Below are 26,158 nucleotides of genomic sequence, written 5' to 3'. Positions count from 1 at the left end.
GGGGTAACCAAGCTGTTATTTTTATCGTTCTTAATTTCCTCCAAAATAACTGCTCTACCCTGCTTTATATTGATAAACGTACTAGGTAATACGCTAGAAAGAAATTTTGGAGTTTTCTTTCCTAGAAGAGTGGCTGTTCCCAGCTATTGAGCGTCATCTGCCCAGGCGTTCGAACGCGGGATTTTTCGGTTTACCAATCGTAATCTTTACCAACCACGATCTTTACCAACCATGAGCTTTACCGACTCGACCACGCCGACACCTACAAGAACTGACGAAAACTGACAAGAACTGACGAGGAAATGAAGCGAACTGACGAGAAATCACGAGAAATGAGAACAGCCGACAACCGACGATAACTGACGTTACAATTGTATTACAATGAAATATCAACGGCTGTAACATACGCGACGGGAATTCCCGCTCTTCTTATTAGTCGACGTCTCGCGTTTCGCATTTTACCCGTGTATCGTATTCCGATTGTTATTTTTGTAAAACATCTCCCATCCACGTACACATTGAAAGCTCTCATATTTCTGAAAGTGAGACATTGGAAAATGTAGCTTTCAAAATTGGTTTTTAAGATATTTAACAATTTAGCAGCGGGGTTTATTTTTTTTTTCCTTTAGAAAAGTGTATCTGGTAAAGTCAACGGACGTCAGGGAAAATTTATTTTTACCTGTGCCATTTGAAAGATATACTTGGGTGGGACTGGCTCAAGGATTGTATATTTAGGTAGAAATATCAATATCGTATCCGGTGTGTGATTATACGACGTATATTGAAAAATTTGCAAAACATACACACACACTCACACACACACATACATACACACATACGCGCGCACGCACACACACACTCAGACACACACACACACACGCACGCACACACACACGCACAAACACTACTAGATTCTAGACCTAAATATACATTTAATGTTAGTAATTGAAATATCGAAACTAGAATTAGCGACCGAGTCAGTTAATTAGAAAAGTAAATCACGTTTTATTTAGGGCTCGATCGGTAGTAATTTTATATGCATTTTTGGTACTAATAAGAGCTGCAGGTTCGAATCCATTACAGGAGCTTGCTTGAAAGTTAAAATAATAAAAATTAATAGTCTGTTTTTGATAATACAGATCGATAAAAGAAGATTGTCTTCATGTGAAATAAATTCGTTGATTTCAGATTCCTCATTTTATATAACAGCTGGTAGGTCTATAATACACATTGAGGTAGCCTAACAATACCGTACAAGCTTTCTTTACATCGTATTCACAACACGGTAGCCCAGCTTATTTACTCTTACAGCATATTTTTTTTCAATACTTTTCACAGTTCGATTAGTAAGTCTGTAAAATAAAATAATAACTTCTTCACCAATTTGTCTAGCTTGTACCCAGGTATCACCCTCTACCCACACCCCCTGTTCTCGAGTTTTCGAATGATCATGAGTGAAAATAAAATTCACGATTTATCACTCGCAAATACATCTGGTGGCGAGTATATTCTCAAGACAATAATACATTATATAGTGTCTGCTGACGTCACGAGTATATTTTCAAGACAAAAATACATTAGTGTGTGATGACGTCTTAGGTATATTCTCAAGAGAATAAATACATTATATTGTGTCTGAAGAGGTCCTGAGTTTATTCTCAAGACAGACAATAAATACATTACGTAGTGTTGATGTCGTCCCAAGTATATTCAGTGTTTCTTCCAGACTTCTTTCTCTTAGGGGGCACTTGAAAATTTTTGTGAAAGGGGGGTGGCGGACTAAAATTTTCGGGGGGGGGGGGGCGGACTCTGTTAAAAGTATATTTTTTCTATATAAATTCATAAATTCCATTTCGTTAGGGGGGGGGGAAGCGGTAGATGCCTGGAAGAAACTCTGAGTATATTCTCAAGAAAATACATACATTATAGCTAGTCTGTAAAACTTCCCATTGGTTATTTTATAGTGCCACTTTCTAGACTTTCCAAAGGAGTTCTAATTCATATCGTAATCAAACTATTCTGTTATAATGCCTACATTCATGTTAGGTAAAGGCAGATGGCTATATAGTGCTGATCACACCAGTGGCGTCGCTAGGTCAAGTGTCACCCGGTGCGGCACTTCGTGGTGTCACCCCCCCCCCCCCCCAAAAAAAAGTATATAACTACATAAATCACTAAATTTATACTTAAAATAGTTAATGCGACAGGCAAAAAAGCATTTTGCTTCTGAAAACTGGCAATTTTTTTTGCCATGGTATCACCCCGTTAAATGGTGTCACCCGGTGCGGCCCGCACCCCACACCCAGCCCTCGCTACGCCTCTGGATCACACAATCCCATCGCATGCGCCTGTTAGAAAACAAAGAAAAAGCTATTTTAGAGACATCGGCGTCAAACTGCAACAGTTAAACTATTCTCATATTGAATGTTCTGTCCAGCTCAGCAGAATTTAACGGCAGCACGGCCCATGTAACGAATGTGACATTTTATCCGCCACCTACGACAATCTCACTGTGTTCTTGTGTTGACGGTCAATATTGATGCGCATTCGCGTACCAATTACTGGGCTTTTCGAACTAGCTACACTAGCAAAAGCTTTGACATTTGTTTAAACCTAACCACACTGGCAACTTCAATCAAACCATTACCTAATCTTAACATTACACCTTTAGCTGGATCTAAATCCGAACTTCAATCAAAATATAAACCCAATCGTCATTTAAAGCTAAACCCTAGGCATTATATTTACGATTTTGTATGTCATATTCCAGTTCTTCATTAATTAAACATTTTTGTGTGTAAATAGATTAATAGAGTAAGGTACACATTTCATGTAGCCAATTTCGTGATCATTTTAATTTTCCTGAGTATTTCGTTATTGATAACACGCACATATGGCGAATTTTAAGCTGACATTTTGTATTCTTCTTACCACAGCCATAACCTTGACCCTTGTCTAAACCACCAAATGTAATGATTGTTTTGATCTTAACTCTAACGTAACGATAAATAGCAATAGCAGCATGATTGCACTGTCATTTCCGCTCCTTTAGAAATGACCAAACTATTTTATAATTACAAGAAATGACCAGAACATTTTATATTTAGCAGAAATAACCAAACTATTATAAATATAACAGAAATGACCAAACAGTTTTAAATTGAGTAAAAATGACCAAATCATTTTATATTTAATAGAAATGACCAACTATATTATATTTGGCCTAATGACTCGACTACTTTGTAATTACCAGAAATGACTTATTAATTTATATTTAGCAGAAATTACCTACAAAAAGACATTTGACTCCATTGCTCGCTTCACTCCGTACCCTAATCATCTGTAACAAGAAGTCACGTGATATTTATTAATAGTTACCACCCTTAGGTTTGAAGTCATAAACAACGGTCTATGTGACGGTGAAGCTATACACAAGTCCACCCACTAATCGCGATGACCGCCCTTGATGAATCGGACTTGTGAAACTTTCTAATACATTATTAATCAATGGGTGTACCTTCATGGTAAAAATAGCATAGTGGAAAAGTAGGAGTGTTTTAGCGAGTTAAATTTTTATCGTTTGCATAGGCGGCAGATTGTTACAAAATGAGAGATGAAAATACAAAATTCTGTTTTAATAAAAAATTTAGACAGATAAAAGTACAGTCATCTTCGTCAATAAAGACATGAGAGAAACGAAAGTACAAACTTCATCATCGTTATTAAGTTGAACGTACACAAATCATTTTTGTACATAATGTACTAAAGTACGAATATCTTCGTCAATAACATGAAAACGGTGAAAGTACAAATATAATCTATGTTAATACGATGAAAAGATTAAATTAAAAATATCATCTATGTTAATAAGATGAAAAGATTAAATTAAAAATATCATCTATGTTAATAAGATGAAAATATGAAAATAAAAATATCAACTTTGTTAATAAGATGAAAAAGATTAAAGTAAAAATATCATTTTCGTTAATAAGATGAAAAAGATTAAAGTAAAAATATCATTTTCGTAAATAAGATGAAAAAGATGAAAGGAAAAATATCATTTTTCTTAAAAATGAAGAAGATGAAACAACATTAAAAAAGGGCTTGTGAAATATTCTACACTAAAATTTAGTACACGAGTATTATTTTTAAAAAAAAAAGTTCGGAGGTCAAGGAACACACCCGACTTCTATGATTCACGATCAGATTTTGGCAGAAGGATTCGATGAATGCGCGTCTGAAACTGTTGGGGTTCGGTACCCCCAAAAAAGGTTAAGAACCACTTATCTAGACAGAACTTCGGAACTATTTATTCTTTTTTTGCCGTACTAAAAACAAAGAGAGAAACAATGTTTATTTCAATTAAATGAGTTGTAAATTAAACCTATGGCTTATCAAGTCTTATATAAAGTCCGTTTTGTAGTTTGTACTAGTAAGATACTGTACTCGCTAAGATATTTGAGTCTTGATACTCATAAAAACAGCTGAAGTAGAGCTTTTTTAAAGACATCCCGTGAATGATAAATTTTAAGGTCACATGAATATTTATGAAGGCTTGTGAAATGTATATGCACAATGACATCATACAGACAGAAGTAAGTCATACAGTCAAAATAACGTCATACATGTACACGTTCGTTATATATACACACTTCGTTATACAGACAAAACGACTTCATACTAACACACGTACATCATGCTCACAAAGCGAAGACATACATTTCGAAGGACGTTATAAAGCACATTACACACTAGACATAAGACTACAATCGATTTCACCGATAGATCTTGCATTAACACAAAATCAACAATTTAAACGTAGAGACCCCCCCCCCCCCCCCCTCATCCCCCACTATTTACTTTTTATCATCAAATGTGAAATGTAAACAAAAGATCTGTCTTGTTGCTAATGGCAACAAAAAAAAAACGATTAAGATAAAATTACACATAATTAAAAACTGCCAAAATGTGTAAGCAATGTCAATAAGGAAGTGACGCATTAGTGTTGACAACAGTGTGGAGTTATGTCCCATTCAAAGACCATTGTCATAGATGGGTTTGTTTAAATACTGAGACCCAGGGGAGGCTATCCATAATTCATCTCGAAGCTATTAATAACTCCGTAATTCTAAAATTAAAACTGTGTATTTAGTTAAACGAATTATAGAGGTTAATGTTGGATGTAGTTGTGGTAATTACATTAATTTTGATATAGAGTTATATCCGTCTTCATTGCCGGAATATAAAAATAAAATATTACGGTAAGCGGAATATAATATAATTGAGACGCTGTTTGGATTTCAGTTGACAATAAATGTTTTTGTATCGTTGTCTATATTAATTAATCGAACATTTGTGACTCCACAGAATAGAAATGTCCGAAACAATCTGTAAACTTTTAAAAATATGCTTTACAAAACAAAGATAGGCAAACAATTAGTATTTATTTTGTTATATAATATATTGGACTGATTTTCTTCCAACTCAGTTAAGTATTACGTGTCAACTTGTTATGCGCCATATAGGCCGTTGACACCGATTTCAGCCTGCAAGCTACATAACAAACTACAAGGCAGCATAATTGTTTGATTTTGGAGTTGTCTCCTAGATGGGTTTCTGTCTCCACATATAGCCTCTTACATGCCCGGAGGTGGGGGGTGCGGGGGGGGGGGGGGGAGGGAGGGGGTTCAACTCGGTACTTTTAGGTTTAACAGCCAAAAGCTTTACTGAAGCGTCCACGCCGACCCCCAGCAATCAGTGATTTTACAAGACGATATGTGACTTTAGTGATAGCAAGTTATTTATTTCTTATTGGCATAGCTGATCTGTACGAGTAGCCACTTGTGACGTGTCAATAGAGAAGCTTGTCCTCAAATAATTCACACCCGCTGCAAGTTATGTCAAAAATGAAGTAATAACATACACAAATGAAATATATTCATTATATTTAAAATTTATTTTACTTTTTTATCGTGTCATTCAAACAAAAAATAATTCTTTATTCATGTAATGCCGTATATAAAGGACACTGGATGTTGCGTTATTTATGGACGGTCCATATCATAATATTCTATTTAGTAACTTTTTTTTATCAGACCAGCTAACATTTTTAATAACCCGGAAGTGCAAAATGTTCTTGTTTTCAAACGAGGGTGCAGGTGAAAGGTGATTTGTCCCGCCAAAAACTACGTTTTGGTAACGATGATTTTTGTGTGCGCTTTTATAATTGAAGCTGAAATTGACTGTCAAACCATTTCTCCGTCTATCACACAATATGCCTGTCTATCAAACTATATGTCAGACTGTCAAGCATGTTACCCCCCCCCTCCACTGTAATTAGGACCCCCCCCCCCTCCCTCCCCAACTGACCAGTAACATCCCGAAACTTGCGTGAAGCTATTAACAAAAAACACTGACGAAGACAAAGTGTATGCAATTTTTGTTTGTTCTCAATCTCCTTGATGCATTGCTTGTGATTGTTGTAGTGGCTTTTGATTATACTTCCGGGTCGTGACGTCACTCAGTTACGGAATGTATTTAACAAAATATAACGGGTTTAAAATGTAAGTGATACAACATATAAGTGATACAAAATGTTAAGAGATATTAAATTAAGAGTATGCACAATGTTTGTGATCATAAAAAAGAATACAAAAGAGAAGCGTTAAAAATATGAGCAATATAAAATACGAGCCGGCCCGCGGCATAACATACGCCGCTATTTAGTTGTTTCTAATTTTCAATAATTCATAATTTGTGAATTCGACAGTACCAACGCTGACACTGAAAATATTTCTTTAAAACACTATAAGTAGCTCGTTAAGGACCATAACCCCCCCCCCCCCTTCCTTCCCCCCCCCTCCCCCCCCCTACGTTTAAAATCGTTGGCTCTGCTTGTAAACATTTAGAGTGAACACAGCTCACTAAAACCATGTAGGGGTGGGGAGGTAGGGAGAGCGTTTGCAGCTTGTTTTCTAACGGCTCGAAGAGGAGAATTATATATATAGATAAGAGATACAGGAAAATGGTACAGCATATAATTGATATAGGACATAAAATAAGAATTTGCTGTTTAGTTTTTTCGTGAGCTGAGGTCACGCGAACCACCCACCCCCACCCTTTAGCTTGACCTTTGGTGGGAGTACACCTGGGATGACCCAAAAAATAAACTAATTAGCTAGCTTGATTACTTCAGTGATGAGCAGCATTCATTCTATATAAAGAAATTATTTATAAAATAATTAATTCTGCAAGAACTAATTGTTTATGAAATGCAAGATTACATTTTTTAAAGGCCACTTTTTTAAAATATCAGAGTAATATTTTAGAATGAACTACATTTTAATGCCACATGATGCAAGTGTTAATGGCACATGGTATCCATGTCTCTATAAATTACTATACATATATATATATATATATATATATAATTTATATATAAAGATATGTATATATGTGTAAGTATGTAAGTGTATTTTATATATATATATATATATATATATATATATATATATATATATATATATATATATATATATATATATATATATATATATATATATGTATATATATATATATATATATATATATATATATATATATATATATATATATATATATATATATATATATATATATATATATATATATATATATATGCATATACATATATATACTAGTTGCACACCCGTGTTTCGCCACGGTGAATCTCTTTTAAATGTACGAACTTGGGAACAGAACACAAACACAAACGCAAACATATTTGAATATGATCCGATGTACTAGCCTATAACTGTACTAGACCTATGGAACACAATTCTCCCCTATTATTTCTACCAATTCGAGCATATCACCACACCAAGAGCTAAGACCTCAACACCTACAGACTTAATGGCAAGGCGGATCTGAAAGGTCACATCACGAAGGTGTTGTTTTCTATTTTTTTCCCATGTCGGGGGCGGAAGATTGATCGCACGCCCCATTAGCCGCCGTTGTTTACGACCATGACACACGCGGGGGGCGCCGGTCCGTGAAGAAGACGGATGAGGCCGGACGGGTGCCGGACGGTTGCCCGACGGGTGCCGGACAAATTTGCTCGCGTGGCATTTCTCGCTTGATGAGTCCCATGCATTTTTAAGGTCATCTTCAAATGCGAGAATGAAATCCGTCACCCGGCACACTCCGATGTTGTTGTTTTTTTAAATTCCCCTCCCCCAAGGGGGTGGTGTGTGGGAGTGAGGTGATTGTGGTGGGGGGGGGCGGGTAGGTGAAGGGTGAGCTGTTTGTCGAACTTTTAAACCCTGGCCATGGAAGGAAATCAACAAAAAACTCACAAGCCGTGACTTAAAAAAATAATAAAATAAAATAAAACTAAAACCCGCAACGCGCTTGATACGAATCGCAATCCGATTTGCACTAGAAATTCCGCCCGTCTGATTACGTGAAAGCCGACTTCCGGTCTAGTTAAACCCGACTTCCGGAAGTGTAACTCGGTGAGGGTAACCTAAGACTGGCGCGGGGGGTGGGGGTTGACACTTGAGTTGAACCTGGGTGGGGTGGGGGAGGGGCTGTCGTCCACGGTCCGGTGACCTGAAGTGCTGCTGGTAGAGTAGGTTTCAAAGGGGAGCTCAACCCTTGGTGGAGTTTGATGGTTGCTGATGACAGAGTTATCGAACTTGGACAGGTACTTCGTCATAGGATGGGATGTTGACATGGGAGGGTAGGTGGTTAATGGAAAGGTAGGAAGTTAATGGAAAGGTAGGAAGATAATGGAAAGGTAGGAAGTTAATGGAAAGGTAGGAAGATAATGGAAAGGTAGGAAGATAATGGAAAGGTTGGAATATAATGGATAGGTTGGATAATAATGGAAAGGTTGGAAGATAATGGAAAGGTAGGAAGATAATGGAAAGGTAGGAAGTTAATGAAAGGTTGGATGATAATTGAAAGGTAGGGGAAGATAATGGAAAGGTTGGATGATAATGGAAAGGTAGGAAGATAATGGAAAGGTAGGAAGATAATGGAAAGGTAGGAAGATAATGGAAAGGTAGGAAGATAATGGAAATGTAGGAAGTTAATGGAAAGGTAGGAAGATAATGGAAAGGTAGGAAGATAATGGAAAGGTAGGAAGATAATGGAAAGGTATGAAGATAATGGAAAGGTAGGAAGTTAATGGAAAGGTAGGAAGATAATGGAAAGGTAGGAAGATAATGGAAAGGTAGGAAGTTAATGAAAGGTTGGATGATAATTGAAAGGTAGGGGAAGATAATGGAAAGGTTGGATGATAATGGTAAGGTAGGAAGATAATGGAAAGGTAGGAAGATAATGGAAAGGTAGGAAGATAATGGAAAGGTAGGAAGATAATGGAAATGTAGGAAGTTAATGGAAAGGTAGGAAGATAATGGAAAGGTAGGAAGATAATGGAAAGGTAGGAAGATAATGGAAAGGTAGGAAGATAATGGAAAGGTAGGAAGATAATGGAAAGGTAGGAAGATAATGGAAAGGTAGGAAGATAATGGAAAGGTAGGAAGATAATGGAAAGGTAGGAAGTTAATGAAAGGTTGGATGATAATTGAAAGGTAGGGGAAGATAATGGAAAGGTTGGATGATAATGGAAAGGTAGGGGAAGATAATGGAAAGGTAGGAAGATAATGGAAAGGTAGGAAGATAATGGAAAGGTAGGAAGATAATGGAAAGGTAGGAAGATAATGGAAATGTAGGAAGTTAATGGAAAGGTAGGAAGATAATGGAAAGGTAGGAAGATAATGGAAAGGTAGGAAGATAATGGAAAGGTAGGAAGATAATGGAAAGGTAGGAAGATAATGGAAAGGTAGGAAGATAATGGAAAGGTAGGAAGATAATGGAAAGGTATGAAGATAATGGAAAGGTAGGGGAAGATAATGGAAAGGTAGGAAGATAATGGAAAGGTAGGTGGATAATGAAAAGGTAGGGGAAGCTAATGAAAGTTTGGATGATAATGGTAAGCCCATATACCAGACACAGTGGTAAGCCCATCCGCGGAACTCAATGGGAACCCTACTTCCGGACACTATGGTAAGCCCATCTACTAGACACAATGGTAAGCCCATCTACTAGACACAATGGTAAGCCCATCTACTGGAAACATTGGTAAGCCCATCTGCTGGACACAATGGTAAGCCCATCTACCAGACACAATGGTAAGCCCATCTACTAGACACAATGGTAAGCCCATCAATTTGATACAATGGTAACCCCGTCAACTAGACTGATTGGTAAGCCCATCTACTAGACACAATTATAAGCCCATCTGCGGAACTCAACGGGAATCCCTCTTCCAGACACTACTGTAATGTAAGCCAGTCTTCATTAGCATTATCTCGCAAAATTTTCCTTTCATTTCCTTGTATAAAAAAATCTGTCTCGAGAATGTCTAAAAATAGATTCCGAGTTGTGGGCGGTAGATCTTCTGATTTCACAGCCAAAAATAAAAAATATAAACAACATGGAAATAAATACTCTCGTATCCGTCTTTGTTTAGGGCAACAAACTTGTGGAAAACAAGTTTAGAGAGTTTTGTTGCTTATGGGTTAAACACGACATTACGTCACATCTGGGGTGTGGGGGTGGGAGGGGGGGGGGTCTAAGACTCGATTGAAAAAAAGTGCCGTGAAAATAGATGTTAGCTTATGCAAATGATAGTCCGACGGTATTAATCACTGGCCGCACAATTGTTTTAAATTTAGCTTGATGGAAACGAATAGCCGTAAGTTGGGGGGGGGGGGGGTGTTGATGTGTTTATTAGTCGTTTATTGAGGTAAAGTGAGGGACGATAGATAGGGCGGGAGGGGGGAAGGTGGTATTAGGTGGAGAGTATATGAGATAAGAGGTTTATATGGTGAGAGAGTGAAAGATTGTGAGCGTGGGTGGAGGAGTGAATGGATGGGGGTATGGGTGTATGGGTGTATGGGTGGGTGGGTGGGTGGATGGATGGATGGATGGATGGATGAATGAATGAATGAATAAATGAATGAATGAATGAATGAATGAATGAATGAATGAATGAATGAATGAATGAATGAATGAATGAATGAATGAATGAATGAATGAATGAATGAATGGGTGGATGGGTGGATGGGTGGATAAATGGATGGGTGGATGGGCGGATGGACGGACGGACGGACGGACGGGCGGATGGACGGATGGACGGACGGACGGACGGACGGACGGACGGACGGATGGATGGATGGATGGATGGATGGATGGATGGATGGATGGATGGATGGATGGATGGATGGATGGATGGATGGATGGATGGATGGATGGATGGATGGATGGATGGAGGGAGGGAGGGAGGGAGGGAGGGATGAACGGACGGACGTATTGACGGGTGGATGGATGGACAGAATGAAAGACAGAAGGACATGATATCACCCATGATCTTAAGCCAAGAAAAAAAAAGATAATAATTTATTCACGGCCAAGACAAGAACGTCGGCAAGAAAAACAGGGAGATTTTAATCTTGTTATTGGAGGGAGGGGGCGAGAATGGCGTAGGACAGTCCCCGCTCTGGGGATTTGCATTATAACAGTTTTTTTCCTCTCGGTCTTGATGGCCTTAGTGTACGCTGAATGACTCTTATTTGTCTTCACTTTCGTCGCGTTTTGTTTTGTTTTGGAGTCGGTGACTGATTACTAATTTATTAATCGCTTAGAAGCTGCGTGTTTTAAATGGCCAACTTACATCATTATCTATTCAACGAAACACAATTTACGACGTTTTAAAGCAATAATGACCGAAAGCGTTTAGTTTAAGTGTGAGATGAAAGAATTATAAGAATTATAAAAACTGGGTAAAATTGTAGAGTAGTTGAAGGGGTTCTTAAACTAATGGCAATTGAGGATTAGATCTGTGTGAAAGGTTATAGTATACAAACAAGGGTTTTTACCACGTCGGCAATAAAATTAGTCTTTAGCTTTTGTAATTATTGTATTTATTTATTAGATCATTGACAGGGTCAAGACAAGGCAAGGATTAAAATGTTAGGATAAGAAATAAGTGCAGGATTAGAGTAAAGACAAGAATTAAGGTTTACGATTTAGGTTTTAAAAGTTGCGATACCAAAGATTCGATTATATAGTACCGTGGCTAAATAAACGAAATGTGTTTAAGACCTTTAGACTAGACAAATTTGTTTAAAGGGGGTAGGCTCAGGAAATAAAAACGTGAAAAAACCTTTTTAATTACTAAGCCTTTTTTTAAAATTTATTTGTTTATGTATAAGTTAGGGTACTAAAGGGAAAATGTTTGCATGTACCAGGGACTCTTCTGAAAATATGGTTGCCATGGCAACGGCGGCCATCTTGGTAAAAACTACCTTTTGTGGAGTTTTAGAATATCATAAAGTAACATATAAACCGCCCATATAATCATTGATCTTTATTGTACTAACACTAATAGAGTCAGCTGGCTAGTTTTTATAACAGAAAATTTGCTACAATTTTTTTATGGTGAAAAACCATTAAATTTGGCATTAATTTTAATAAAATTTCACCATACCAAATTTTGAAAATTCAAAAAAAAAATTTCTAGAGTGTTTTCTGTTACAAAAACTAGCTAGCTGACTTAATTAATGTAAGTAAAAGAATAATCAATGATTATATAGCTGATATTTATGTTAGTTTATGAAATTTTAGAACTCCACGAAACGTTTTTTTTTTCAAGATGGCCGCCGTTGCCATGGCAACCATATTTTCAAAAGAGTCCCTGATGCTTGAAAATATTTTCATTTAGGTACCCTAACTTAGCTATCCACAAATAAATCAATAAAACGTTTTAATTAAGAAATTGTTTTTTCTGGAGCCTACCCCCTTCAGACATGCAGATGAGACAGATATTTATTTACGATCTTCAGACAAGACAAAAGTATTCAAGACCTCCAGACGAGACATGTATTTAAGACCTCCAGGTGAGACAGATATGTATTTAAGACCTCCAGGTGAGACAGATATGTATTTAAGACCTCCAAATGAGACAAATGTATTCATGACCTCCAGACTAGATCGCCGTCAATAATCCAAGTGTTTAAACAGAAGCTTGTAGAAATTACATTTGGCCGAATTCTTCTGGTTAAACTGCACTTCGGTTTAGTCATTAGTGCAATAATGATGCGGGGGAGAGAATGAGAGAGGTGGACTTTTAAATTATATTAGACGACCCGCGCTCTTTATTCGGTGGTGACTGGTCGACAAAAAATATAATAAAAAAACAAAAGAGTATAATTAAAAGTCTTATAAGCTATTGCTTTTTTAAAATTGCAATTTTGAAAAGTTTTTTTTTTTCACAGAAAGTCTACCGCCCCCCCCCCCCCGAACAAGTTGGATTTTATATAGTAAACATACACTTTTACTAGTGTCCCCCCCCCCGATCTACTTAAATTGTCCCATAAACTGTCAGGTTTAATATGGAACTTTACTACCTTTTTTTAAAGCGCCTTATGATATTTGTTTACGTGCTTTGATTAATTAATCTTCTAAAGATGAATTAGCATGTGTTTTACATTGGAAAAGAGTTATAAGTCTAGCACGTCTTTTCTTCTCTACCCAATACCCAATACAAAAGAAACAAAACCGTTTTCACCTTTCATTCTTGAATTAAAAACAAATAAATCTCAAATAGAAGTACATTAATCTCTAACAAGAAAAATAAAAATAGCGATCCGGAAGGGGGGGGGGGGGGCGTTAACTCATTAAAAAAATGGCCCCCGCAACATTGGTGGACAATTTAATGTAGGCACCTGAATTCTGATGCGATAGTCATTACCGGACCACGAACCGCAACTCTCGGTGTTTGCGTGTTGCGTCCCTTTACTAATGGCGGGTCCTTGGGGATGGAGCTTTTGACTCGCGTCGGTCGGCTGGTCGGCACGAAATGGCGGTATTATTGCCTCCCTTCCCCCCCACGTTCTACACTTACATGAGGGGGGGAAGGTAGAGGATAAGGTGGGAGGGGGGATGTCCGTTTTAAGGGTATCTTAATTTAGTACCGTATAATAAAAATGAAGCGAATAGTACTAAGTCTTCACAGATCACTAAGCAATAATATAGATTTTTTTCCTGCCTGAATTATTAAGATAAAAGGTAGGTCAGGGTTATCGTTAAGGTCAAGTTCAGAACCAGGGACTAGCGTTAGGGTTAAGATTTAAAATCTAGGTCTGGTTATGGGTTTAGGTAGCGGTACCTGGTCAATAAAGTACTGAATTGTTTTTGTCTGTCTGTCTGTAGATCTGTTTGTGTAGAGGATTATGTTAAGGGCGCGTGTCCAGCCTTAGTTACTGCTAGTGGTAGGATTAGGTCGGGGGTTAAGACTAAGAAGGTCTTAGTATGTGTAAGGCAGGCAGTGTTTCTTTCAGACTTTTTTCTCCCGGATGCACTAAAAACGGGAGGGGGGGGGGGAACGGACTTAATTTTCCGGGAGGGAGGGGCGGACAAAGTAAAAGTATATATTTTATATTTTATACATAAATTCTATTTCGTTGGGGGTGCGGGAATGGGGGAGGGGGTTGACGCAGGGTGGGGGGGGGGGTATGCGTGAAAGAAACACTGTAGGCAATGTGATGGTGGTGATGGTTGGGGGGGGGGGACGAAACCAGCAAAACAGATTCGATTAGTAATTCCGGCGAACTTAGAACTTCCGCGCAAATATGTACATCAAACCCCCGCCCCCTCACACAAAACCGCGTCCCTCTTTCGACACCCCTCACAGCCATTTCACCTGCACCCACACACCCACACACCCGTATAACCCCCATCATCCCATTGTTTGAGCATTCAACGCTTACTCAACTACACTAAAAAAAAAAAACCAACACGATAATCGCAATTATTTTTCCGGAATTTCGGTACAAAAAATTAATTGGCCGTCCTATCCCATACCACACCCTAAGGCATCTGTCCCCATACCCAACTTTAAAAAAATTGTACCTGGGCAATCAGCTGACTGGGACAACAGAACCGCAACAAATGCTAGCTCCGGGCTTTTGGTCTCTGATTGTCAACACACCTCCACAGACATTAGCGATGATTTGTGTACTGATACCTTCCATTCATCAACCGGTAATTCTTGATGTCTTTGCAAGCCAGTTTAAGCTTTACCTCTGTACTTATTTCTCGCTAGTAGCAGTAATAAAGTAGTGTTAACATTGTCTAGATTGACTATTGCATATAGGGCTATTTGAATATGACTAATTAATATACATTAGGAAAATATTATCCTACAGGAAATAGATAGGAGAAAATGAGATGAATAAATAGAGCGGAAAGTCCAGTAGTAGAAAATCACAACTTGTTAATGCAAGTAAAGAATGAAACCGGAAGAAGGTTCTAGGATTGTAAACATTACGCGGAATTCTGGGTACAGTGATTACAGTTCCGTGAGTGTGGGGGGAAGGGAGTATGTGGGGGAGTGAATGTGGGTGGAAGAGTGTTGGGGGGTATGTGTTTGTGAGGGGAGAATATGCGAAGTATGTGTGGGGAAGGGTGTGTGGAGGGAGGTTTTGTGTGGGTGGGTGGGTGGGCGGGTGAGCTACCAGAGCCAGGCACTCAGCATATATTCAGTACCCACTTCCTGTCTATCAAATCGATCAGCCGCTGGGAATTAAAAGTTCTGAGATCGATGTGATTGATTTTTGTTTTCGTTAGCGGCGTTTTAAATTTTAAAGACATTGTCGTGACCAATGCTAAACGATTACACACTATCACGTGAAACATCTGTGATCACATTGTCACGTCAAAATATACGTGATCACGCCATCACGTCAAAGTATACGTGTGCATACTGTCACGTCAAAATATACATGATCATCACCTCAAAATATACGTATGCATACTGTCACGTCAAAATTTTGGGGATCACACTACCACATCAAGCATTTTTGCGATCACACACACACACACACACACACTTCAATGAGGCGGGGTGGTCGGTAGGTAGACCGCATAACAGATTTATCTGCCAGTCTCGAATTTATCAAACATGAGCTTTTTGCCGACTCGACCACGCCTCCAACACAATTAAGCGTTACGTGTCAACTGGTTATGCGCCATTGAGGCCATTGACTCCGGTTTCAGCCTGCTTTTCTGTTTGGATTTGCTTCCATAGCCTTTGTCCAACCAAGAACAAACTACAAGGCAGCAGTTGTTTAATTTTGGAGTTGTCTCTCCTAGAAGAGTGGCTGTCCCCAGCTAACGAGCTTCATCTGCCCGAGGGTTCGAACTCGAGACTTTTCGGTTTAGCAACCATGAGCTTTACCGACTCGACCACGTCGACCCCTCGCATAATAGTGATCTTGGAAGTCTTGAGTTCGTTTCCAACACTTTATTCCGTATGACGTAATTGTATTGACCCCGATGGGTCAGGTAACTGACTTAACTCAGGAACAGTGGTTAAAAATATTTCTCATCACTCTATCCTATGTTGCCAAAACAGACTTACTCTACTTGACCTGCCTTACTTATCGAAAGGGTGGTTGTACTTATATATTGTTACATTCGGGTCAAACCTTTTGGCGATGATATATTCAGAACCAAAATATACTTGATTCCTTTTCTAATACAACCGCACGTTAATTTTTTTGTTATGAAATTTACATCATTAACAAAATCACATACAAAATCACACTACAAATCACACATTAAATCACGTACCAAAAAAACATACCAAATCATAAACCAAAATCACACCGAATTCTACACCAAATCACACCAAAGCACAAATCAAACGACATACCAAATAGCATACAAAATCATATACCAAATCACTCACCGAATCCCACAACAAATCACATATTAAATCACATACCAATGAACATACAAAATGACACACAAAAATCACACAAAATCATACACAAAATCACATACCAGATCATAATCCAAAGAACACACTTAATCTCAAACCTATGCACATACTTAATCAGACATTCATTCACATATCAAAGAACAAATAAAATCACACACCAAAATCACACACCAAATCACATACGAAATCACACACAAAAACCCATATCAAACCACATACTCACAAGTTCTTTGTTTTTCTGTTGCTACGCTGCAGGTTTCCTCCCTTTTGTCTTGCGATACGATACCAGTTCCCTCCCCTTGTAGGAGCCGACAACTCCGTTTAAAAGGATCCCATTATCTTGTTGTTTGCCCAGTTGTCACCCTTTACCCAGTTACTCCCGACAGCTCCAACAAAACCCACAATTAGGGGGACGGGCAAGTGTAAGACTACTTTAATTACCGTAACCTTGGGAGGTTTTTTTTTTTGGCTCACACTCCCACGCGCTTGCTTACACGCCCACGCATGCGTACGGTTGGCTGGTCACAGTGGGGGATGGGGGAGGGGGGAATATAAGATAGGGTTTCGGATATGATGTTGTTGGTGATATGTGATATTTGTTGACAACAAAATCAATACTAATAAACGGCGGGCTTTTTTTGTATTAAACAATATAAAATTTGGAGAAAAAAATAAGAATCATTCAAATATTATTTTAAAAAAAAATTCTAAATAAAAAAAAAAGTGGAGACAGCAACCCATGTAGGAGAGAAAAATTCCAAAATCAAACAACTGCTGTCTTGTAGATTGTTCTAGGGGAGACAAAGGCTGTGGAAGTAAATCCAGAAACAAAAGCAGGCTGAATACGGAATCAACGGGTCATACAGCGCATAACATGTTGTCACGTGATACTTAATTGTGCTGAAGGAAACCCCTTTCAGTATATGATTACTAACGAAGAAGAAGAGAAGAAACAATGTTTTGAAAACTGCAATTGAAAATCTATATAAAAAACAGAAAATTGAGTCGTTTTTTCTGATGAATAGATTTTGTATAACTTAGTAATCAACAAATTTAGTTTTTTTTTTGTTTTTTTTTAAATCTGATGAATACAAGTTGTATAACATAATTAGTAAACAGCAAATTTAGTTTTTTATCTGATGAATACGAGTTGTATAACATAGTAAACAGCAAATTTAGTTTTTTTTAATCTGATGAATTCGAGTTGCATAACATAGTAAACAGCAAATTTAGTTGTTTTGTTTTAATTTTATAAATACAAGTTTTATAACTTAGTTGTAAACAGCAAATTTATTTGTTTTTTTTCTAATATATAAAGCTCAATTCTGTAACGCATATGTTTGTCGTTGGCATTTCTACGGATTTAAGTGTTAGATCAATTATCGTGCGCGTTTGTCTAAATTTATGAGTTAAAAAATTACTATTAAAAGTGTTGGGAAATCATTTTCATTTTTCAAATTATAGTAATAATTGCCGGCATGTTCATTAAACACAAGTTTTAAAAAAAATATCATCTTTTACAAAAATTCTAATTGTGTTTTTATTTAGTCCTATAGCGCTTACTTCCCTTTGATAAATTAGGCAAAACACAATTACTTCCCTTTATGAAACCCATTGCATTAGTTGAAAAGCATTTACTTTTTAATTACTTTGTTTTGGTGTTGGGAAAAAAATAATTACATAATTAGCGGGGATTGATCAAGTGCAAATGTTTTAGGTATTTTACGGATAAGCTTGGAGTATTATAATTGTTCATTAAATTGAAACAGGCGCGTTCGTTTAAGTGAGTGCAAAAACTATGAATAAGTTGGGGTACTATAGTCGTTTATTAAGCTAAAACAGGCGATTCTGCCCCGGGCGTTTATGTTCGCGTTAGTGTTTTCTTTGTGTTTAGGTGGGTTTGCGTTAGTGGTTGCGTTTTGATTTGGTTCGTTTTTGTTCTTTCTTTTTTCGTTTTTGTTTTTTTTTGTTTGGGTTTGTATTTGTGTTTTTGGTTGGTTTTGCGTTTGGATTTGGTTTGTTTTCGTTTGCTTTTTCGTTTTTTTTTTTTTTTGGTATTGGTGTTTGTGGTTGGGTTTGTTGTTAGGTTTTTGTTTTCGTTTGTTTTTTCTTTGTGTTTGTATTGGTGTTTGTGGTTGTGGTTGGGTTTGTTGTTAGGTTTTTGTTTTCGTTTGTATTTCTAATTGTGTTAGCGTTATGTTTGCGTTTTGTTGTTTTGGTTGGTTGTGGTTTGGGTGGGCAATGCCGGGTTTATGATGATTACTAAACACACAGGTAATGGTCTTTAACGGAAAGGTTTTTCACAGAAGCCAGAGCAGGGCCTGGCCGGGACGGCTAGTATCTTATAAACACGAGTTGTATAACATAGTAATTTAAACACTTATAAAAGGAACTATTCTCTGGCATAGAATTTAGCTCTAGCGTATAACATTAAATACTACAATAATCCTAACCTTGACGTGGGCACAACTATCAAACACATGGACGTGATTCATTATCGTTTTTTTTTTCATTTTTCATTTTTAAATTATTACCGTAAAACCTCTATTTTTTGTGTATAAAAAATTGATTGATCTAAGAAGATTTCCATTAAGATCTTTTATTTTCCAATTTTTTTGGTGTTGGTAAAAATATTCCCCTAAAAATAAATTCCGTGTTGGATGACAAAGATAATTTAGAATGCCTTTCTTTTTCATTCCGTGCCAAAAAGCATGGGGACACCCATCATATGGGAACACCAAACACATATGAACACCCAACACCTATAAACACCCAACACATATAAAGACCAAACACAAATAAACACTTAACATATGGGAACACCCCAGCATATAAGGACACCCATTGTATGGGTCACCCAACATATAGGAACACCTAACATATGGGACTGGGATCTAAACATTCTGTTTGACTGTCGAGTACTCGGCTTCTCCACCATATTCCCATCATCTTCTTCTTCCCATTTGTCAATTCCAAGTAGAACATAGTCCAAATACAACATATCTTACTTTTTGTCCTTAGGCTTCTATTTATTTAAAAAAAAAGATGTAGTTGGATCCGTTCTACTCAGTTTTTGTTGATCGCAAAATTCTAGACTCTACGATGGAGATACGAATTCGCAACTTGAAATTTTTCGGGGGTGGGGGCGGACTATATTTTCCGGGGGGCGGAAACTGGCAAAAGTGTATATTTTCTATATCATTTCTATTTCGTGAAGGGGGGGGGGGGGGGGGGCGTGGTGGCAGTAGACGTTCTTCGTAGTGGGGGGGGGGGGGGGGGGGGAAGCAGAGCCTAAAAAAGCTCTGCACAGTAATCGGCAACCATCGACAACTCACACATTAAACCAGTACTCAACGAATCAGTAATAATTCATGAAGTACTAATTGAAACAACAACTACGGACAAAGTACCCATTGACTCAGTACTTGTTTATACATTCGCCAAATCAGCAGACACCGACACATCTGTTTTTTTTTTCTTCTTTAAAACGAAACTAGGATGCTGGTTGCGAATGTAGCAAGCAAAGGTTAAAAGTCCAAACCAAAACTTAGTTATCTGCTTAACCCCTACCCGTCTCTTCCAGGCTTTGCCTTATTTAGACCCGTTAAAAAGGTAACCATTCAGGAAAGGTCAAACATTTTACCAGATAATTTTATCTCTAAGCATAGATTTCACAGTGGGCAGACTTGCCAGATAGTACCCACTCGGACCAAATTTAGTTAGTTTTTATTTCCAAGCCGATTAATTATCTGGCCCGTTGCACTTTTCTATTATGTCGAAATTGTTCTGGTGGGCGAAAACCTAAAGGGTTAAACATATTTTTTTACTGGAAATTTATACAAACGGCCGCGTCTTATAAGCGGCAGTAATAATTGAAAAAATACAAATTAATGGTTTCAAACAATAAAAACCATCAAAATGTAAATGCAAATTGAAAGTAGATTTTTAGATTCAAAATCAAAATAAGTTGAGTTAAAAATAAACTTGGCTGCTATGATCAAAAGAAAAGTTAAAAATAAATACAAACAAAATATAACTTCTGAAATTTTTTTTGTAACACCCAAATATAAATTTAGTAAATAATAACATTTTCATGCATGGTAATACAAAAGTTGTTGGTAATTCAAAAGTTGATGGCAATACAAAAATTTGATGGTAATAACAAATTTGACGGAATTACAAAATTTGATGGTGATACAAAATTTGATGGCACTACAAAATTTGATGGTAATACAAAAGTTGATGGTAATACAAAACTTGATGGTAATACAAAAGTTAATGGTAATACAAAATTTGATGGTAAAAGTTGCTGATAATACAAAAGAATGAAATATAACATTTTAGGACAATACAATAGTTTAATGGGATTACAACACTTAAACTGTTCGATTGTAAAGTAAAATGCATTGATATGGTATTGCAAAACTGATGTCACCCAGCTAATAGCGACGAAAGAAGTCAAAAACTTGAAACAAGGTTCGCCACTTGTGTGAATTTGAGAGTTCTATACTGGGCTCCCAGAGACACCCCGGCAAATAAAGCAACAAAATACCCAGGGGAGTTAACTCTAAATAAAATATGCCGAGAGTTATCTGAGAACAGTAGACACACAACATCAGACGCAACCGACACCAAAATTAAATGTCAAATAAAAATAGACAAATATAACTGGATATCGAAAATTTGTTAATACGATTATTTATTTTATGTTTCAGATTTTTATTTTTTTTTTAAATAAAAAAAAAAATACAATTCTCAGCGATTTATATGTACCATACTCACTCGCTATATCGCGATAACATTTCGTTGTTTTAGCGTATCACGGACTAAATATTTCAGTGCAAATTAACATAACCAATCACCGAGAAAAATTGAAAATTATTTGATTAATAAAGACAATAGTTACTGTAGTCATTATCCTCTCCCCCTCCCCCCTCCTCCACAAATTTTAATCGCCTCCCCAAGGTCGAAAAATGTCTGAAAGAACCCTTGTTTTAACGAACGATAGTTATCCCCCCTTGTGAGCACCGAAATGGCGAATGAGGCGCAAAAATAATCATTAATTTTACTAATTGCATTACTAAATTATCGTAAGTTAGACCGTAAATTTTCATAACATTGACGCTACTCTGTCAAACTACACTCGGAAACCAATCAGTAGATTACACAGTGAATAATTTAAAAGACTACATAGTACAGAACGAAGTTTTTTTTTTTACGTTTCTTTAATAGCCTTTAACATCCGCAGTACGTCCTCGAGCTGCGCTTTTTACGCTTTTGTTAATGTAGTCCCTTTGAGGTTTCTGTGATAATGATTAGGTCAATATAGTTTTTTGTTGTTTGATGTGGAAGTTTTATGGTTTTTGTTTCACGATCGTTGGGGAGAAACTCACATAATTTGACCAGTTGTAGGCTAAGGTACTCACGGTGCTGACGTGCGTTTTGGTTTTGAGGTCAGTCGGTCAGCGCTCTGATCAGAAGTTATGGTGGTGATGGACTAGTTGTAAATGAGAGGACTGGTCAGCTGACTGGTTGTAAATGTACATGCTTTATACATGGCCTTATCTTCATTAAGGGCCTACCATTAACCTCGAGCCGACAATATAATCTCTCTACCAATAGCTCTAACATTTTTATGTACAATGAACTTTTATTCACCTTACAGTATTCTCTGAATAATCTTACACTATTCTCTGAATAAGCTTACACTATTCACCGAATAAGCATAACGACTGCAAAAAACGTCATTCTGTTTAGCCAATGAAATAGTTCGATAGAAAAAAATCAAAGATGACCCAGACGGCGTTCCATACTTCCCAAACCTCCAATACGTTTCAAACAAATCCCTTGTTGCTACACGTCCCAATGGAGTCGTGTCCACTCGTTAAATCGAGTTCAGATTTACAGTTTGAAATTAATGAGCCCAACACTCGGCTAATCAACACATTTCCATAGCTTTTGTTTTAATTTTTAATAACTTTTTTCAAATTGAAACAGGTAATTTTTTTTTCTGGTGAAATTTAAGATTATTTGATCAGATTACGACTCTGCATTTGAAATATTTATACATGAAATTACAGATAGAAATGCGTTATATATATATATATATATAATATATTATGATGAGCAAAACCGAATAGAGTACATTTTATTAGGCTGTAGAAAAAAAAATTACCTATAAGACAATGTTTTATCAATTCTGATAGTCTTATAGCAAGTTGAAAAGTTGAGCGAAATTTGATTTTTTTGTTGTATACTAAGGTTCGATAAACTCTTTCTTATCTCGGGCTAATCACGTTTGTTGGATAAAGTAAAGGCTGATGGTGATCATACCTTACTAGGCCTCACCTGATCTGTATTGTTTTCGCATAAACAGAGGGACTCTACTTCACCTGCCTTTCGAGGAATTTGAGTTCATCGGTACAATCACGATATACAATAAATTGTTTCGGTTGAAATGTTGAATAGTTTTTAAAATTTTTACAAACTGTTTTTTTAATATTGTCCCAACTGCCTTTTCTAAAAAAATTTAACTCATCGCTACAATCAAGATAACCAATTGAAATCTTGACTACTTTTTAAACTTTACAAAATGCTCTTTTATAGATGTCCATCTATCTACGCTTTCAAACAATTAATGGAGAAACTAGCTGTACTTTCTTGAGAGTGCGGTGCTATTATAATACAACATGAATTGTGTAGGTGGTGATTTTTTTCAATTTGGTATATTATGTTATGTAGAGAACAATCTTAAATGCCACTGGCTTCGATATTTTTAAATTCAAATTCTTATTTTTCACAGAATGGTTGCTATTTAGAATCGTAGGTTGAGATGGCTTACATAATCTGATTTAAAAGCACTTTAAGGTTTTTGTTTCTAATGAAATCATAACAAGATGTTCTTGAAAGTGTTTTGATAGCCGTTTTTGTGTGTGCACAAAATCAGAGTTTTTCTTGTACTTTTACAAGAAATGTTATATAATATAATGTTGGATAATCTAATGAACTTATGTTTACATCATGCGTGTCTTGTTTTTGTGTTATATAATCTGTGCTCTATCTCTAAGACTCCCACGTGATGTATCAGTCCACTCTATCACAGATCTGTGTCGTCACACCCGCCATGACAGTTGACCTCATTCGTTTGTTTAACATAAAAATCACGCGAGATAACGCGAAATGACGCGAGCCGTTTTTAAAACAAAATCTATTTCATCAGTGAGTGTTCTTTATTTGGGTTTTTTACATAGATAGTGATTGAAACCCGGCTCTAAAAATCCGCACGAATTTTCCGGCTCAGTGATTGTTGGCGCACGGAGATTGAGACAATGTCGGCTCTCCAGTGCAGCTCCTCGTTAAGAGCCACGTATGCCTTCATCAACAGGATTCGCTTTAATTTGACTTGTAGGGCTTGACAAATTAGGATTCAATTTCCTTTTCGCCGTGCATGCTTTCGAAAATGGAAATTTGGCTGCGGATTTGCATGCGGAATCTGAAAAAACAACAACAAAAACTGCAGGATGTTGGTCGTTGTATAGATAAGGTGAGGGGGTATGGGGGTGGGGGGTGGGGAAAAGTTCACTTTTATGAAGATTTAATGATATTGTATACATGAATAGTTTGCATCGTATAACAAAAAGATGTACTTAAAAGACAGAACTAGGGAATTGAAATGAGGGTAATTTTCAAGATTTAGAAGTCGAAGGTAGCGGTTCTGAAATTAAACTCGAATCGTTTACATTTTCATGGAATTTAATCGCAATCGATTTGATCTTCGTGATTTGAACTTTAATCGAAGCTGTGTGATAATCATGGTTTAAAGCAGAATTAAAAAAAAATTGTTTTAAGGCGGTCATTTGTCTACTTCTTCTTCGTTCTTAATTGTATTATTTGGCTATATTTTCCTCAAAAACAATAACGAATTGCTTGTCTACCTGTCATGCGCCATAAAGGCCAATGACCCTGATTTCAGCCTGCTTTTCTTTCAGGATTTGCTTCCATAGCCTTTGTCCATCCATAACAAACTACAAATTGAATACTCTTTGAGTACATTTTTTAAACTTTAATCGAATCTTTTTGAGTTTTATGATTTTAGGCAGCCATGTTTGCGTTTTGATTATTTCAACCTTAATCGCAGCTTTTGAGTTTTATAATTGAAAGCAGCCATCTTTCACGATTTAAACCTTATTGTCACTGTCAGCTATCTGACAAAATAGAAGATTCACGATTTTCCCGTTATCTGGGCTACAGTCTGGATGATTTAGACAAACGAGGTTTCGTGGCGTAGTCAAGTGCTATAACGAAGCGGATGTGACGACATAACGAAGTCGATTCCCTCCTAGGTTTTTTTTTTGGTCGTTGTTGGTTATTTCGTGTGGTGTTTGAGGGGGCGGATTAAGTTTTGGGCGGTGGGTGGGCGTGGTTTGGTTTGGGGGGGGGGGGATTAGATGGTAGGTGAGGTATGTAGGTACAATTTTTAAGCTGACTTTTCCGGATGCGGAAAACACGATAGTTACGTTGTGCCTGAATTAGTGGAAAGCCGGATTTGTTGTACGGAAAACCGGATATCTTTAAATCGAAAGCCGGATATTTTTGTCTGGCTTAAGTATAGACAAGCCGATTCCAATTTTGCCGGCATTTAAACAGTAATGACAAGACGGGTGTATGCTGGTGGAGTGGGGTGGATGTTGGTGGCCTGGTGGAGTTTAAAAAATTTAAACACCGGATATGACTTATTACGGGCCGGATATGTTTGTAGGACACTGAATCTTTGATAGTCGGAAGTCGGGTATATGCAGTCGGGTATATGAAAGCTGGACATTTTGTTAGAGGCCGGATATTTTCTTGGAAGACTGATATTTTGTTGGTTCTTGGATACGTGAAGTGGACAAGGGTATATCTAGGTGAAGTGGACAACTTGATGTCTGTTAGTTGCACGCAAGATGTGCTATGAAGAGCCAGACCTTGGACAACAGAATCAGATAAAGGATACGTGAAAACAGACATATTTCTCTATACAACCAAACAGTCTAGACCACCTCCCTTAATTTGGCTCCCATTCTGCTCATATGAGAGTTTACATATACCTACGGCTCCACGACATAACCCAAACATAACCCAAACATGACTCAAATACGGCTCCACGGCATAACCCAAACATGACTCAAATACGGCTCCACGGCATAACCCAAACATGGCTCAAATACGGCACAACATAACCCTAACATGACTCAAATACGGCCCAACATAACCCAAACATTACTCAAATACGGCTCCACGACATAACCCAAACATGACTCAAATACGGCCCAACATAACCCAAACATG

The 26,158-nt window shown here is 37.2% G+C and overlaps 1 protein-coding gene across 1 annotated transcript in view; it reads left to right on the top strand.

Moving 5' to 3' along the window:
- The window catches only part of LOC131929496 (uncharacterized), an 85,992-nt gene that overhangs the window by 44,190 nt on the left and 15,644 nt on the right, over positions 1-26,158 (top strand). The gene's annotated exons all lie outside the window — the stretch shown is intronic.

The sequence above is a fragment of the Physella acuta genome, unplaced genomic scaffold (genome assembly GCF_028476545.2).
Source record: "Physella acuta isolate Inbredline_101_S28 unplaced genomic scaffold, ASM2847654v3 ptg000095l, whole genome shotgun sequence".
Taxonomy (NCBI): domain Eukaryota; kingdom Metazoa; phylum Mollusca; class Gastropoda; family Physidae; genus Physella; species Physella acuta.
This window is presented reverse-complemented; position numbering and strand designations above follow the sequence as displayed.